At 42.5% G+C, this 16,768-nt stretch overlaps 1 protein-coding gene across 2 annotated transcripts in view; it reads left to right on the forward strand.

Moving 5' to 3' along the window:
* The window catches only part of LOC105464958 (protein kinase C epsilon), a 538,891-nt gene that overhangs the window by 361,053 nt on the left and 161,070 nt on the right, over positions 1-16,768 (forward strand). The gene's annotated exons all lie outside the window — the stretch shown is intronic.

Raw genomic sequence — 16,768 nt, forward strand, 5'->3', positions numbered from 1 at the left:
TTACCACATAGGTGTCTGGGAACCAGAAGGTGGCAGTAAAGAAACAAAGATCATCCATAACTCCATGGTAGAGTCTGACTTGAGTATCATTAACTGATTTGTTACCTGTTTTTAGTAAAGAAACGACAATGTTCTTCATGAAGCTCTAATTTTGTTATCCTTTTTGAGGGGTTGGGAGGAGTCTTTTAAGATCATTATGGATGTTTGTAGTAGTTTGCTTTTTGAGAAGGCAAAGATAGACATCGCCTGAAACTCCTAGCCATGGCTTATGTGGAGCCCAGACCCTGAGGGTGACATCATGGGGAGGTGATACCCTGCTTCTGGGTGTATTCTCATCTCCATGTCATTGTGAATGCCAGTTTTTCCACTTAAAATTCAACAGTTATTCATTGAGTCATTTGGCAAACTTTTTAAAAATTATATTTCATTAAATCCTTCCCGTGTATCTGATGCCATGCCAGGTGCTGGAGATACAGTGGTGAACTAGACTAGTCTCTGACCTCATGGAGTTTACATTATCTTTGGTACACTGTTTCCCAAAGAGGATTTCTCAGAACCCCAATCACTTGAGCAGCTGTAAGAACAAAGGACTCTGTGACCCATAGTTGGAGTCACTGCAGACATAACCTCTCTTAGTCTCAACACACATTTATTTATTAGCATCCTTGAGGAGACCTGCAATGAAAACAAAATTACCTTGTTTAATCTACTTTTCCCAACTTATTTGATTCCAGGGTCCCCATCTCTGTCTTACACACACATACACATGCACCCACACACACACATATACATGCACCCACACACACACAATGCCCATTCCATACTGAGGAACCCTGATCCAGTGGAATGTTTCCTATCCTTCTGATCTCTCAGGAGAATAAGAAATATCATCTGAAAATCTGGAAATCATTCTGCTTATCTTAAGAAGGACATATATTTCTTTGTCTATGAAACTTTCACCTGAGACCCCTATTTAATAAGAATCTATCACTTTTTCTGAACAAGTATAAGAATTACTAGCTATTCTCATTTTTGATGTGTGTTGTGTAATGCCTAATATTTATGGGTTTATGTGTGTACAGAATCCTATATAATAGAGACTCAGTGATAGAGTTAACTTTTCTTCTTTTTTCCACTGGAGCATAATTTTAGATTCATGAGAAATGTGTCATATTTTGTATTTTCCATGGTGCCTATCACAGGGCCTCACACTTGACAGGTACCCACTAACAGAATTAAAGACTTGGAAGATTTTTTCAAAGTCACCTTATCTTTCTTTCTCTCTCTCTCTTTTCCTTTCCTTTTTTTTTTTTTTTTTTTCTTTTCTTTCCTTTTGGTACCAGTGAGAAAATTGGGTTTCAGAGAAGTAAAACTATTTTGCTCATAGGCATTCCATCTTGGCAGAGTCAGACCTGGCATCTCATCTAGTCTCTGGGACTCCCAAGGTAGTGGGGCCTTGCTCTGATTCACATTGCTGCTTTCTTGTGCCTGACCCAGCGTGGGTCCCTTCTGTCGGAGGAACCCTCCCACTTCCCCTGTCCCCAGCAAGTAGCCCTTTCTCTCACTGTCTGAAGTGGCTTTCTAGGCAGGGAGCCACTCTGGCACATTTTCTTTACACACATTGTCAAGAGGCCCAACATGCTAGGAGGGGTCCAGTTTAGTTGTGAGGGCTCTATGGAGCCCCTCTACCTGGTGTATCATGGGAAGCCACAGTTGAAGGTCAGCTTGGTGAATGAGTGAGGGAGTGGGAATGGATGTCTTCAGTGTCAGCAGTGTTCTCCTTTGTGCATTGTAGAGTATCAAGGCTAAGGATTCCTCATCACATGGCAGCTTTTGGAGCACAAAGTGGTGTTAAATGACACCAGGGATTTCTTTTATGGCAGAACAATGATCAAACTAACATGGATGTTGTCATGGATGGCTGTAGGGTGAGGATGGGCAGAGAAGGAGCTTCCGCTGTAGTTGAGATATTTACTCTCTTTTCTTGGGCCACTGTCAGGCAGCCACAGTCACAGGAGCAGCTTTGCACCAACTCTCTCATGCCAGCTCAATTTCATAGAATACTTTGCTTTATGTAACAGATGCATATTCACTGAATTTTTCTAAAGTGAATCATATTTTAACCTCATGGAAGGATCTTAACTTACTTATGAAAGGAACCTGATGAAGAATCAGCTTATAAACTTTCAACTTAACTTTTTTAAAATGTGACTTTCCCTATGACAAACCAATAGTTTGTCATGGTTTTAAAGAGACCTGACGCTGAGGTAGATGCTGGGGGTTATTAACATAAAGGAAGATAGTTCTCAAGTGGAAGCATTCAGTGATAGCAGAGTGGGAGGTTATTCTAACTTCCACAAGCTAAGAGGGAGTAGCAAACAGCATTGAATAGTTATGTTCTAGATGGGAGTATTCAAACCAAGAAGGCTCAGAGGATGGGGTCTTCCCTAGGATCTAGTGGAAGAAGTGCGATCAAGCCAGGCTTTGAAAGGTGGAGAGGATTTGGACAGGATTTGGGAATAGCAGCTGGGTTTGGTAGCCGTAGAATTCAGTCTTGCTTGAGTTTCACTTTTCCTGAAAACAAAGGACAGTTCCTCTGAGCCACCTTAAACCTGGTTTCCACTAAGACTCTAATACACCATTCAGGAACACAAAGACCCGATTGCAATCCTATTAAGATTTCTTTCATACTTGTTTAATTATGATACACAGAACAGCAATAATGTTAAGTCGAGTTTAATTATTTTTAGGTGAGCCTTTATTTTTCAATGTATCGGAAAAAAATGGTCCTTTTGGAAACATTACTTTGAGAACTTCTTCTGACAGATTACACATAGCTTCAGGCTGCACACTATACACAAGTTGCCTGGAAAGACTTAGAAGTGTGTAAAGTGGTGATACCATATCTAATATGGCAACCAATGGCAATGGTCATGCAAACCCATTGACATCAGTCATGATGACGTAGTCAGGTTCAGGTCTGGTCAGTGCAGCCCACTGAAGGGCCAACTTACTGCTGAAGAGGGAGTGTCCAATGGCAATGGTCGTGCGAACCCCTTGGCATCAGTCATGATGACATAGTCAGGTTTGGGTCTGGTCAGTGCAGCCCACTGAAGGGCCAACTTACTGCTAAATAGGGATTTGGGCTTTTCTGTACTGAACCCGCCTACCCTTGGCTCATGTGCCCCATCCCTCTCCTTGGGATCTAGAAAGGCAAAAGCAAATAAAATGGCTCCAGCTCTCCAGGGCTAGTAAGAAAAAGCAGACAGAACAACAAATTAAGCCAATGGTTTTAATTTCAGTCAAACTCAAACCAGTGTGTCTTTGGAATGCAAGAGTAACCTGAACCATGTAGGTAATTCTACAAAACTTGATTTAATTCACTGTCAAAACATAAGGTACAGAAAGAGGAATAAAGGACTTCCAATTCCAGTTAAGATCAAGTAGCCACATTCTCCCAGGTCCTCCCTCTTACAACTAAAAAACCCTGGACATAATTCTTATTTTATAAAGGTAGGGTGCTTACCAAAATTGGCATAGCCACAAAGAACTGTATCTGTTGATGTGAACAAAAGACCAAAATTGTTATATTTAAAAATTCCAGATAACTTTTAAGTGGGTGACATTGTCAGTGGTGTTTAATATTTTCTTGTATATGAGAAAAAAAATTTCTTATACACCCACAGTTGTTTCTTGCTTTAAAAAAATTATGGCCTGTAATTGTTTCAATTACAAGTCTTTATTGGTAAGTATTTATTGTTAAGCATCTATGTGCTAGACACTGTGTTAGATTCTAGGGCTACAAAGCTAAAAAATACCAACTCTGAACTCATGCCAATTACTGTCTAGTGGAGAGATAGACATACAAGGAGTCAGTCAGGAAGGCTTCCTGATGGAGGTAGAACCTACCCTGGACCTGGAAGCTTGGGTAGCATTTGCAAGAGGGTAGGGGCAAAGACATGGCTGCTGAAACCTAGAAATTATTTCCAAACCTCATTTGTATTATTTTTCCAATTCTTGAACTCCCAACTAATTCTATCTCCTACTTCTTCCAAGGAAATGATAATGGCTGAATCAGAGCAAAGAAGGAAGAGGAGAAGGGGAGGGTATTTGGAAAATAAGGAGACAGATTCCTGCATCTACAAGATCAGATGCCGGTCGGTAGAGACGGGGAGGTAATGCTGTGAGCCCTCCTTATTGGACTGCTAGGCTCTAAAACTTAGGGACTTGGTCAGGGTTTAGGCCGAGAAGTGACTCTTGGAATTGCCTCTCCCAGTTCCCAGGTTCCCATTCAGGCATTGACTACAAGGGATAGGAGAATCACTGAGAGGTAGTTTTGTTTTTGCTTTTTTTTTTTTTTTTGAAGTTACAGGAAATGAAATTCCCAGATTTTTAGAGTCTGTGCATTTGTATTTATGACCCCCATTGTTGAAACCGTTCTCTCCAACAGGATCCCATAAAACCTGTCTTGAATAATTTCATGATTTTTCCTCTTTAAAAATTTCATCTCTACACAATTCTACCCATCCCCCACCCTTTGGCATTTCCTGCCAGGCCTGGGAAGCCAAATTCTGGAGGGCTTTGCTGCAAAGGAAACAAAGGGTGAACTAGAGAATCTCCCTCAGCCAATCTCCCTCGCTGCCCTAGGGAAAATGCAGCATGGAAAAATCCTGGAAAAGCAGCAGGAGACATTCTTCAGATCATCTGTGTGATTTGCGTTTGAATCATCTGTGTGAGCACTGGGAGAAGTGAGAAAACGAGCATTAACAACTTAGGAGCGAAAGTGTCATTTCAAGGAACTCAACTCTAAAGAACAGAAACACTAAACCAAAAAAAAAAAAGAAAGAAAACAAAGTAAAAATTAGGCCATTGGTAGATTTCCTTCTAAAGAGATGGCTATGTCAGATTAAATCTAAATGAGCTGACAGAGCCATTGAGGATGGGTCTCTTTCCTGCTAGACCACAGTGTCTGCCTGAGGCAACACCACTACGACTCTGAAGGAGTTGGAGAGTGTGTGAGCAGGTTTGGTGAGTGCTTTTCCAGAAGAGATCGAGATGCTCAACACAATCAGTTGGTTTGTGGGTCAGGCAGCCACCTGGGAATCAATATGCTCGCCAATAACAGATTTCAAGCAGAGATAGCCTCAGTAATTTGCAATGGAGTTTAGCGAAATGAGATCCGTGGTAGAGGTTACAGGCTTAGTGTTGGTAGAATCAGTTATTAATAGAATCGGACTCTAGGGAGCTCCATCTCTTTACTTCTGAAGACCATCTTTGCCTGATAGTGGGCTGGACAGCAATGCCATTTATTCTGATCAGCCAATTAACACATCTTTAGTGAGGACCTATGGTGTGCAAATCACTGCAAGGTGTGACAAGACTTTTATGGCAGGGCCTTTGGTCAAACTAGTTGAGGGGTAAGCTCTACTGTCTTGTGAAGGAACGCAGGGGTGTATGTGTGTGGTGGCATGTGTCTGCGTAGATGGGCTGGCAGTTCTCTGGCCAGTCAGAGAAAGACCGTCACTGGTTTCCACCATCAAGCAAGGCTTCATGGAGCAAGACAACTTCACCCAGGTCTTGAAGCATAACAGGATTCATTCAGTATGATAAAGGAAAAGTTGTGGAGTTTGTTAATGCTGTGTGTCCCAGGGGCAGAGAAGGATGTGTTGGCTCTTAATCTAAATGCTGCAGCTTCATGTAACCTCTTTGCATATAAGGAAACCTTACCTTTGAATAGCACCTTTGCTTTTAAAAATGCCCTGACTGGCAACGTGCAGTGGCTCATGCCTGTAACCCCAGCACTTTGGGAGGCTGAGGTGGGTGGAGCACTTGAGGTCAGGAATTCGAGACCAGCCTGACCAATATGATGATACCCCATCTTTACTAAAAATACAAAAATTACCCAGACATGGTGGCAGGCACCTGTAATCCCAGCTACTCAGGAGGGTGAGGCAGGAGAATCACTTGAACCCGGGAGGCAGAGGTTGCGGTGAGCCAAGATCGCACCACTGCACTCCAGCCTGGGCGATAGAGCTAGACTCTGTCTCAAAAATAAAAAAGAAAGAAAAAAAAATGCCCTGACTTAGATCAGCCATTTTATATCTGCTTCATGATGTCTCTGTGAGTTAATCTACCATACTCTATGGTTATTCACTCCCCATTTTTTTTTTCAGAATTTGTTATTGTGGTAAAATACACATAATATAAAATGTGCCATCTTAACCATTTTTAAGTGTACAGTTCAGTGGTATTAAATACATTCATAATGTTGTCCATCCATCACTCCTCTCCATCTCCATGCCTCTTTTCACCTTACAACCCTGAAACTCAATACCCATTAAACAGTACTTTCCTATTCCCTCTCCCCACAGCCCTTGGCAACAACCATTCTGTCAGTCTCCATAATCTTGACTACTCTAAGTATCTCTTATAAGTGGAATCATACAGTAATGTGTTTCTGTGACTGGTATATTTCATTTAGCAGAATGTCCTCAAGGTTCATCCATGATGTAACATATGTCATAATTTCCTTCCTTTTAAAGGCCAAATACTATTCCATCGTATGTATAATACCACATTTCACTTATCATCTGTGGATGGACATTTTGACTTCCATGTTTTGGCTACTATGAATAATGCTGCTGTGAACATGGTTGTCTGAATATTTCTTTTGAGGTCTTACTTTCAGTTCTTTTAGCTATATACCTAGAAGTGGGATTCCTGGATTATATAGTAATTCTCTTTTTAATTTTTTGAGGAACCTCTATACAATTTTCCATAATGACTGAACTACTTTACATTCCCATCAACAGTGCACCAGGGTTCTGATCTGATTTCTCTATTACTTTGCTCAACAGTTGTTACTTTCTTTATTTGATAGTAGCCATTCTGATGGGTGTGAGGTAGTATCTCATTATAGTTTTAATCTGCATTTCCCTAGTGATTTGTGGTCACTCATTTTTACAGATAAGAAAACCAGGGTCCAGTCAAGTCTTATAATTTCTTTGCAGCACAACCCAGATTGGAATCAAGGTTTTCCAACAGCCTTTGTTGTTCACTGTGTATTTCTGTGTCCATCTCTGTCCTCCTGTCCAAATTCTCCACTTCAAATATCCTCACCTCCAAATCCTCTCTTCCCCAATTCCTGTCACACACATGAAAAGGGGTCTGAAGGGGTGTCAGCTCTATTTTACATGAACTCAATGACACTGGGATTAAAAAATATTAATGTCCCTTAAGCTGGCAAGAGGAGCAGGGTCGATCAGGGCCTGTTTCTGGAAATGTTTCTGTTTTCTGAAAGTATAAGAGAGAAAGGAGGAAAAAGGGGGTGTGGGTACAGGAAGGATCCAAAATGGGCTGGAGTAGAATGAGACCTTCACACTGTCTGTTTAGCCATTGCTTACTGGAACACCTGCTGTGTGCCGTGCCATGGGGCATCACGGGGCGTCATGCTGCCTGCTGAGGAACACAGGCATGGGGAAAGGTAGGTAGGAGTCCTGGCCTCATGAACTTGAAGCCTCATGGGAGCATGAAACTCCTGGCCTCTACAGAGGTTACAGTGAGCCAAGATCCCGCCACTGCCCTCCAGCCTGGGTCACAGAGTGAAACTCCATCCCAAAAAAATATATTTAAAAAAGCCCTTCTGGCATCTATCCAGTGCCCAGAACTCAGTGCTTTATTTTCCTTCAGAAACTGTTGACCTGATCTTTTTTTTGTAAATTGTTTTTTAATCACAAAGATTATTTATTAATTGTAGACAATTTGCAAAAGTCACAAGAGGACAAAGAAGACAATAAGAACAATTCACATGACTACTACTAACATTTTGATGTGTGTAATTCCAGTTTTAGAAAAGTACGTGTCTGTTCATACATATATATTTATAACATCAGTATCATGCTCTATGTAAATGGTTTCACTTAGTAATATAGCTGTTTTCCTTGTCACTAAATATTCTTCAGCCAAGGGATTTCTAGGATTCTGCAGTATCTGAGGCCTCTTGTAGACATTCTGCATTGGGGGTTGCAGGTGGCTGGTAAGTGCCTGGCTTCCTGCCGGCTGGTGTTAGCAGTGAGTGGACCGCATGTTCTGCCCAGTGCTGGCCAGTGATGGTGCTGCCTTCTCTGCAGCAGAACTGCCTCCTTCTACTTACATTTCTCTCTTTCTGTAACATCAACTTGAGTACAACTTGTAAATAATCTGTTTGGCATTGATAGAATACAAACGAAGACTTAAACATCTTTAACATTAAATATGTGTGTATACAGCAGGTCTTTGAGCAACCTGATTTTGTTCAATGTCATTTGTTTATAACGTTAATGAGAAAAATATCAATTCCTGGCTGGGGCCACTGACTATGTGGAGTTTGTACTTTCTCCCCATGCCTGTATGAGTTTTCTTCAGGGACTTCAGTTTCTTCCCAAATCCCAAAGCTATGCATATCGGGAGAATTGGTGTGTCTAAATGGTCCCCATCTGAGTACAGGTGTGTGTGAGTGTGCCCTCCCATGGGATGGGGTCCTGTCCAGGGTGGTTCCCAGCTGGCACCCTCAGCTACCAGGAGAGTTTCCAGCGACCCATAACCCTGAACTGCAGCTAGTGGGTAAATGATGCTCTTACTCATTTTTCTTCATCTTTCTTAAACGTATATATAGCTCACATTTACTTCAGTGTTTAATATTAGAAGTGTTATTTCAGTTTTACTATTCAAAGTGTTCTAAATAATTTTTCTTAGAAGTTTGATGTTTTTGTAGCCAGAAATATGCCTTAGGAACTTAACTCTTCTTTATACCAATTAACCTAAGGTAAAACTGGTTTCCTTACATGTCTTTTCATTGAAGTCGCAGTTTCCAAGAACTTATCAATGACATTGTGAGGACTTACTGCATACTGTTTGGCTAGTAGGGTTTTTTTGTTTTTTTTTTTTTTGTTTTTTTTTTTTGTTTTTACCACTAAGGAATATATTTACCCATTCTCCTAAACTGTTTACTTATTCTTCTAAAGCTGTTGGTTTTCTTTTCTTTTCTTTTTCTTTTTTTTTTTTTTTTTTTTTTTTTTGAGACGGAGTCTTGCTCTATCACCAGGCTAGAGTGCAATGGTGCAATCTCGGCCCACTGCAACCTCTGCCTCCCAGGCTCAAGCGATTCTCCTGCCTCAGCTTCCCGAATAGCTGGGATTACAGGCATGCACCACCAGGCCCAGCCAATTTTTGTGTTTTTAGTAGAAACGGGGTTTCACCATGTTGGCCAGGCTGGTCTCAAACTCCTGACCTCAAGTGATCCGCCTGCCTCGGCCTTCCAGAGTGCCAGGATTACAAGTGTGAGCCACTGTGCCCGACCAAGCTGTTGGTTTTCAAATTATATTTTGTGGAGGTGCCTCTGTTGCTTCAGTGTGTGGTGGGTGGCACACACACCCTGTATGCACTGTTCAGGGAGGACCTACATGCACCACCTACTCCACCCGGCTGCACAGCTCCACGCCGACTGTTTCACATGTTAGCATTCCAAGGAAGATAACGTTTGAAGAAAGGATTTCACTTTTGAAACAGTTTAAAACCACTACAACTTCGACTGGGAGCTGGAGTGAGTCTTGTTTTTTTTTTTTGTTTTTTTTTTTACCTACCCATATTATAATCTAATGTACACAGGTGTCATTTCCTGAAGGTCTCCATTACAAATGTCCTTTCATTATTAAAATGGACACATTCCTGAGATTTGGGCAGAAATGGAATTTTAGAAGCAGATTCAAGATTCTGGTATTTTGTCTGAGTAATATATTTCATTGTTTAGATCACTCACAGAAGTGCCTGCTGATATGTAAAAGTGTGTGTTTAAACCTTTGACTTACTGCTGACAGGTGTAGAGGCCTGTGATAGAATGTAACTGGGATGTGACACTGCTTCAATGATCAGGAGAATTTGTGTCAGAATCTTTTGAGGCACAGTTGGGAGATAACAGGGACTGGGAAGGAGAGATGTGACAAGGCACAACAAACAGTAACTTAGAATAAGGCAGCATATATGAGATAAAGAGGAAGGAGAGACGTATTTCTTGAGTACCTATTATGTGGCAAGCCTATCCAAGTTGTTTAAAAGCTGATTTCATAAATCTTACCCAAGTCCCATGGCATGTAGGTATTAAAAAACAATTTACAATAAAAGATCAGGTCAACAGTTTCCGAAGGAAAATAAAGCACTCTCATTTTTGCCAGTTCTTTGGGCAGGTAAGGAAACAGACTTAGGGAGGCTCAACCATTTAGTCAGGATCACACGGAGTTAAGTGATAAAGCTGGGATTCAGACCAACAGTCCCCACCTTTGCCTCCTGAGGGTGAGAAGGGCCAGTGTGGAACAGGGTGGATGCTGGGGCGTTGGGGAGCAGGGCACAGTGAGTTTGGGGGCAGGAGGCATTTGCAGGAACAGACCCCTGATTTAGGGAGTGTAATGATGAGTCCTGCTGGTGTCGCAGGCTCATGCTGGGAAGCCTTGAGGAAGACAACCTCGTGAGGAGGTTCTGGCTAAGTTGCAGAGTTCTTCCTATGCTAGGCAAGGAGTTTGCACTTCTTCTGGAAGTAAAGGGGGATTCCTTGAAGATATTACGGGAAACGATGACTTAAAAGCACAGTCTGACAGCTCTGCGTAGACTGCATTAAAGGGAAAAATGAAAAGCAGAGATACTTGTGAGCAGGCTATTTTAATAGCCCAGGAGTCCAGAGGCAGTGGGGAAGAACTTCTGCAGGAAGCACTGACATGGCCATATACTTTCCCCTCTGCATCTGCAAAGGCCTCCAGCGTGTGAAGAAAGCATAGCCCTCCATTTAGCGCTTAAAAACTGTCAGTTGTGTAGCCCCTGACTGATTAGAAACAAGAACTTAAGTTGCTGCTAATGTCAGCAGGTGATCTACACATTTCTAAGGTGTCATTTGGTCACAGTTCAATTGGCACATCATAATCCAATTTAAGTAAAAAGTTTCGTCTTGAAATTTAAAACTAGAGGTCTAAGTTATCTAACCCGGTCACCAAACAAAACCAGTTTCCTCGTGGCTGACGTCAGATTCTCTCACCTCTCCCCAACGCCCACCATCTATTGGATTTCAGGATTTACCTTTTTTCTCGTGTGTGTGTGTGTGTGTGTGTGTGTGTCCATGTTTAGATTCGTGTTGAATTTTGATAGTGGTCTGATGGTGTTTTCTACAGGGAAAGTCACCTGGGGCCTTTCATAGGGAGCTTCTACCTAGTCTATTGAGATGACTCCATTGAAGCAGCGGGTCTTCCCCGTATAACCCGAACTTTTTGTCCTAGTGGTCTCAAATACTTCAGACAACCGAGATGATTCCCAGTGTTCTGGTTTTGAAGACTTTGCTGGGTGGTAGGTGCAATCTATTCAGCTGTTTGTGTTCATGTATACCCTGTTGACGTGTGGAGAACACAGGATGCAGTAAAGAAGGTACCACAAGTCAGGAAACTGCAGGTCTAGCTGTGACTTCTGCCACTGATGCTTGCTCTGAGACAGTGATCTGGGCACTGACTTTTCTCATTCATAATAAAAGATGTGGGGAGGACACAGAGAGGGGAGTTCTGACTACATGATCTATACGATCCCTCCAGAATCTGATTCTAAAGACCTGTGACAATGCAGTTCGTTGGGAAATACGCATGGTATCACTACAGGTTTACCTGTTGCTAATGCATGAGTGAGATAAGGACAATGATAAAACCAGTGAGCAGTCCTTCTGTTTAGTGGTCTAGTGGTGTTTTCTACAGGGAAAGTTACATGGGGCCTTTCATAAGGAGCTTCTACCTAGTCTATTGAGACAACTCCATTGAAGCAATGGGCTTTAATTATATAACCCGAACTTTTCAAAGCTCAATTCAGCAAATGCTTCTACCTTGATCAAAGCCTCTATGTTCACAAGGCTGTCATTTTACATCAGGGCTCCAAACTCAAACACACTTTCAATGACTAATGCTCCTACATCAGAAAATTTACCAGGAGGTTTTATAGTTGTCTCTTTAAAGTACAGCATAGTTTCTAGCACACAGCAGGTTCAATAAATTCTAGCTTCTGTCTTATCCAGTTAACAGTTTCAATATCATCTATATAGATAGATCCCAAGCTGACCTGAGAGCTTTGTCATGTTTCTCTTTGCCTAGAGTGAAGGTCTGTTCTGACCAGTTGACCAACTGTTCGTAAAACAGAATTGAGACTACCTGAGTCTACCATTGTTGGTAGATTTGACCCCTGGCACACTTGTTTCATAAAGAGAAAATATGTCTTACCTATCCCCTAATCTGGGCCCACATTGCCTATAACAACAGCGATGGGCCAACCCTGTAACCTGTTTAGTCATCTCACAAGTGCCTGTTCAGGAGGGCATCAAGCAAGAAATGACTGAGAGCCACCCCTTTTCCCAGAAGTTTATGCCAGCTAGAAGATGAATGCTTTGTGGTAGCACTTTTGTTTCTTAATTATATAACCTGTTTTTGAGTTTAGAACTATAGCTGGTTAATGTGAGGATCACATCTTTGGCTGTGTGTCCTCAGGAGTTCGAGAGCCCTTCCTCCTGACTGCTTGACCCATAGCTTGAACTAGGGCTAGCCACAAGATTCCAGTGAATTCCTACTGGGCCCTTTGTCTCCTTCCTGTCACTGAGGAGGAGGTCACAAATTGGGGCTGGCTCCCAAATGTGGGAAGAGGAGGTTCCCGGTTCCAATGAAGAATAACTTGGACAGAACTGCGCCCCCCACTGCCTGTGGTTTGTCTTTGGAGGTTGCTGGTGTAGCCTGAAAGGAGAGAGGGGCCATCTGGGTGGGCCAGTCACCACCTTCAATTTCAGGGTCATCCTTGGCTCAATAACAAAAATGGCAGGAACTTTCATAGTGTTCATTACATGCCAGGTTCAACTTTGAGCATTTTACACGTATTAATTTAATCGTCACATCAACCCTATGAGGTAGGACTGTTCTTCCAAAGAGGAGTCATACAGCTGGAAGCAGCAGCCTGAATTCAAACCTGGTTAGCTAGCTTCTATTATAGAAACCTCATTTTGTCTGAATGCCCAGGGGAGATTAGGCTCCTGAGGATGGATAAACCAAGAGCCCAAGGTGTAAATAAAATGTCAATTGGTTGATTTATAGTGGGGTGACTGGACTCCTTACGTGAGTTGCCCAGGGCATCCTCAAGTAATTCTTTAGGGGTGATATTCTAGGCAATCTGAGTTGCACTGGGAAAGCAATTGATGGAAAAACAGACCCTCTGCTTCCTGTTATGAGGACTTTTTTTTTTTTTTTGCAGAAGCAATAGGAAGTTGAAGCCTCCACTTTTGACCTCATTGGAGCATTTTGTTTTTACCGTGACGTTCCAGGGAGAATGCCAGGAAGGATCACGGGCAAAAAGAATTCTCTCAGTCTGCCTCCTTAGTGTGGCAGGAGGTACAAATTAACTCCTTTGTTGGGTCAGTATGATATTCACTTGGGATTCATCAGCAGTATGTAATCCATTTTATCGGGAACACTTGTGTGCAGGTTGCTAGGAAGCTAAGCTTATTACATGGCTCTGGCTCTTAGAGCTGAGCCTGCTGGTGCTAACAGATTTGGGCTTGGGAAGTTTGTGGCTTTCCCTGGTCCTCTAAAGAGGGTGGAAGGTCCAGTAAAGTGTCCAAGGATGAGAGTGAGTGGGGAAAATGACTTTTGTTCTCAGTGTTTCTTTCACCATTTATCCAACCTCTCCCCATGTGTTTTTGGTATTTTTTTTTCTTTTCCGGGTAAGAGCTTAAATCCAACCAGCTTTATCAAGCCCCAGTTTATGAAAACTTTCTAGATTCACCAATGTTAACACTAAAAACATACCAACACAACCAAATGAAACACGTTGCCATGAATGGTGCAATACTTCTACCGTCCAATTTGCCCAGTTTTATTCCCTTGGAGAGCTTCTTAAAGATTTAGGAAGTATCTTTTGACGTACATAACTCAGAGATTAAACACACTTCACAAAGTATAAGTAGGCTCCACTGAAAGAAAGTTCGAAAATCTGACTGTAAAAAAACAAATGTAGGTGCGATTGTTGACCTTACAAAAGCTAACTCCTATTGTAAAATGTTTACAAAAAGAATTCACAAGAGAACTCCCTGGGTTGGCAAGAAAGAGTGGATTTCCAAGTGGGGTGGCTGAGGTATAGTGGTGCTAGGCAGAGTAACTGAACCCCAAAGTGTTAAAAAAAAAACAGTTGTGCAGGAGCAGTACCAGGGAAGGTAAGACATCTGAAACACACACCTCCAGCCAGGGATGAAGTGCTCTGCTCCGGTATACACTAGACAACCAGTAGTTTTTCTTTTTTTTAAATACCTGGTACAGTATGTCTTCAACTTAATATCAGGTATTCCGGGGATAGAAAAAGACACAATCCTTGTTCAAAGAACTGCTGGTCTACCTAGGGAGGTTAGGCTAATAGGTGAACCAGAGAATGAAAATCAGAGGAAGAGATGAGTGGGCTGACTAGTAGGTATACTACTACAAATTGGAGGAAACTGAGGCACAAGCATTGAAGTCCCCCGTCCGGGTCACATACACGCTCATGTGCTCCCTCTCTCTTACTTGTTCTCACTCTCTCCCTCTGTCACTCTCTCACTGTCTCATAAGGGACTTTGTCACAGGAATAAGAACCCTGGGTTCCACCCACCCCACAGGAGCACAGTAGCGAGGTCCCATCTGATTCAAGGAAATTGGCTTTGTAGGGTCGTTATTGTGTGAAAAGGAACAAGCCTTGTCCAAGGCAGACCTGGATGTTTGTGTAGTTCGGATCCATTTAGCTTCCTGGCCAGTGTTGATCTCTGCTGCTTTAAACCACATTAATCTCTGGGGGGACAAACTGACCCATCGCTATGGGAACCAGAGTGAGCCTGTGTCCTGGGTACTAGACAAACACTGGAAGTCAGTACCTGGTAGATGCCACAGGCAGAAGCAAACTGGGGCCTTCCGAAAGCTGAAAATGATCAATAGATGTGACTCTTGTGCATCCATATCCCAGGAAGGATGGATTCTGTTTAGCTCTTTGAGTTAGTTGTTAATTTTCAGATCTTGAAGACACTGTTTAGCATGAAATGCAGATATTCAAATGTCCCTTTCTCCTTGGTGGGAAATGGTACTGACAGTCTGCAGGATTATGGGAGTCTAAGCACATAGGCATTCATGGGGAGAGTATACAAAGTTAGAGGGTATAAAAGCTATGTGGATGGTTCAAAGATTAAGGTAAAGATGTAAGAGCTAAAATCTCAATTCTCTAGAATGGGACATTTAGACTTCATGGATAGGGGAAGATAAGAATCGGGAGTATGGGCAGTTAGACAAAATCAGAAAGAAGCATAGAAGACTATGCAGAAACATTAAGAATGTAGTGGTGGAAATGTTACCTTTTTGGAAGATGGTATCATGTGGAAGGTTTGAATGCATTTCTTTGATCTTTAACTCTACCAAAGGTGTCACTCTGATGTGAGGAAATATTTGGGTTGAAAAGGTGAGGAACTGGCCACAGCTTACCTAAATGTGGCTGACAACTTGTATCCAAGAGAACAGAATGAATTGGTTGATTTGCTGTGTCATGACATTTTAGGGATGTTTTTGGGATGTTCGAGGGATGTTTTTGAAGGGGATTTTTAAGAGAGAAAATGAGACCCCTTAAAAACAGAGATCTGGCCGGGCGCAGTGGCTCAAGCCTGTAATCCCAGCACTTTGGGAGGCCGAGACGGGCGGATCGCGAGGTCAGGAGATCGAGACCATCCTGGCTAACACGGTGAAACCCCGTCTCTACTAAAAAATACAAAAAAAACTAGCCGGGTGAGGTGGCGGGTGCCTGTAGTCCCAACTACTCGGGAGGCTGAGGCAGGAGAATGGCGTGAACCCGGGAGGCGGAGCTTGCAGTGAGCTGAGATCTGGCCACTGCACTCCAGCCTGGGCGACAGAGCGAGACTCCGTCTCAAAAAAAAAAAAAAAAACAGAGATCTGAGGCATAAGAGCTGGTAATTTTTAAAGATACACAGCTGACTATAGAATGAAAGAAGCAAGTCAAGAAATACATATGTAGCATGTTTCTGTTTATATGAAACCCCCAAACAGGCAAGACTAAACAATATATTATTTAGGAGGAAACACATGGATGATGAAACCGTAAAGAAAAACAAGGGGCCGGGAGTGGTGGTTCATGTCTGTAGTCCCAATGCATTGGGAGGCCGAGGCAGGAGGATTGCTTGACCCCTGGGAACATAGTCTCTACAAAAAATTTTTAAAAATTAGCCTGCCATGGTGATGTGTGCCTGTTGTCCTAGCTACTCTGGAGGTTAAGGTGGGAGGATCGCTTGAGCCCAGGAAGTCAGGGCTGCAGTGAGCCATAATCATGCCACTGCACTCCAGCCTGAGCAACAGAGCAAGACCCTGTCTCAAAAATAAATTAAAAAATGGGCCAGGGATGGTGGCACATGCCTGCAGTCCCAGCTATTCTGGAGGCTGAAGTAGGAGGGTTGCTTGAGACCAGGAGGTTGAGGCTGTAGTGAGCCATGATCATACCACTTGTACTTCATCCTAGGCATGAGAGTGAGACCCTATCTCAAAAAACAAAAGGAAAGAAAGAAAGAAAAGAGAAGAAAAACAAGATAATGATTACCAGGGAAGTCCAAATGGGGACTGAATGAGGATAGAGAGAAGGGTTGCAATTAAAGGGGGTTAAAGGGGCTTCAAAGGCCAGCAACCATGTTCTGTCTGTCAAGGTGGGTCACAGC

This window comes from Macaca nemestrina, chromosome 13, assembly GCF_043159975.1.
Source record: "Macaca nemestrina isolate mMacNem1 chromosome 13, mMacNem.hap1, whole genome shotgun sequence".
Classification (NCBI taxonomy): Eukaryota; Metazoa; Chordata; class Mammalia; order Primates; family Cercopithecidae; genus Macaca; species Macaca nemestrina.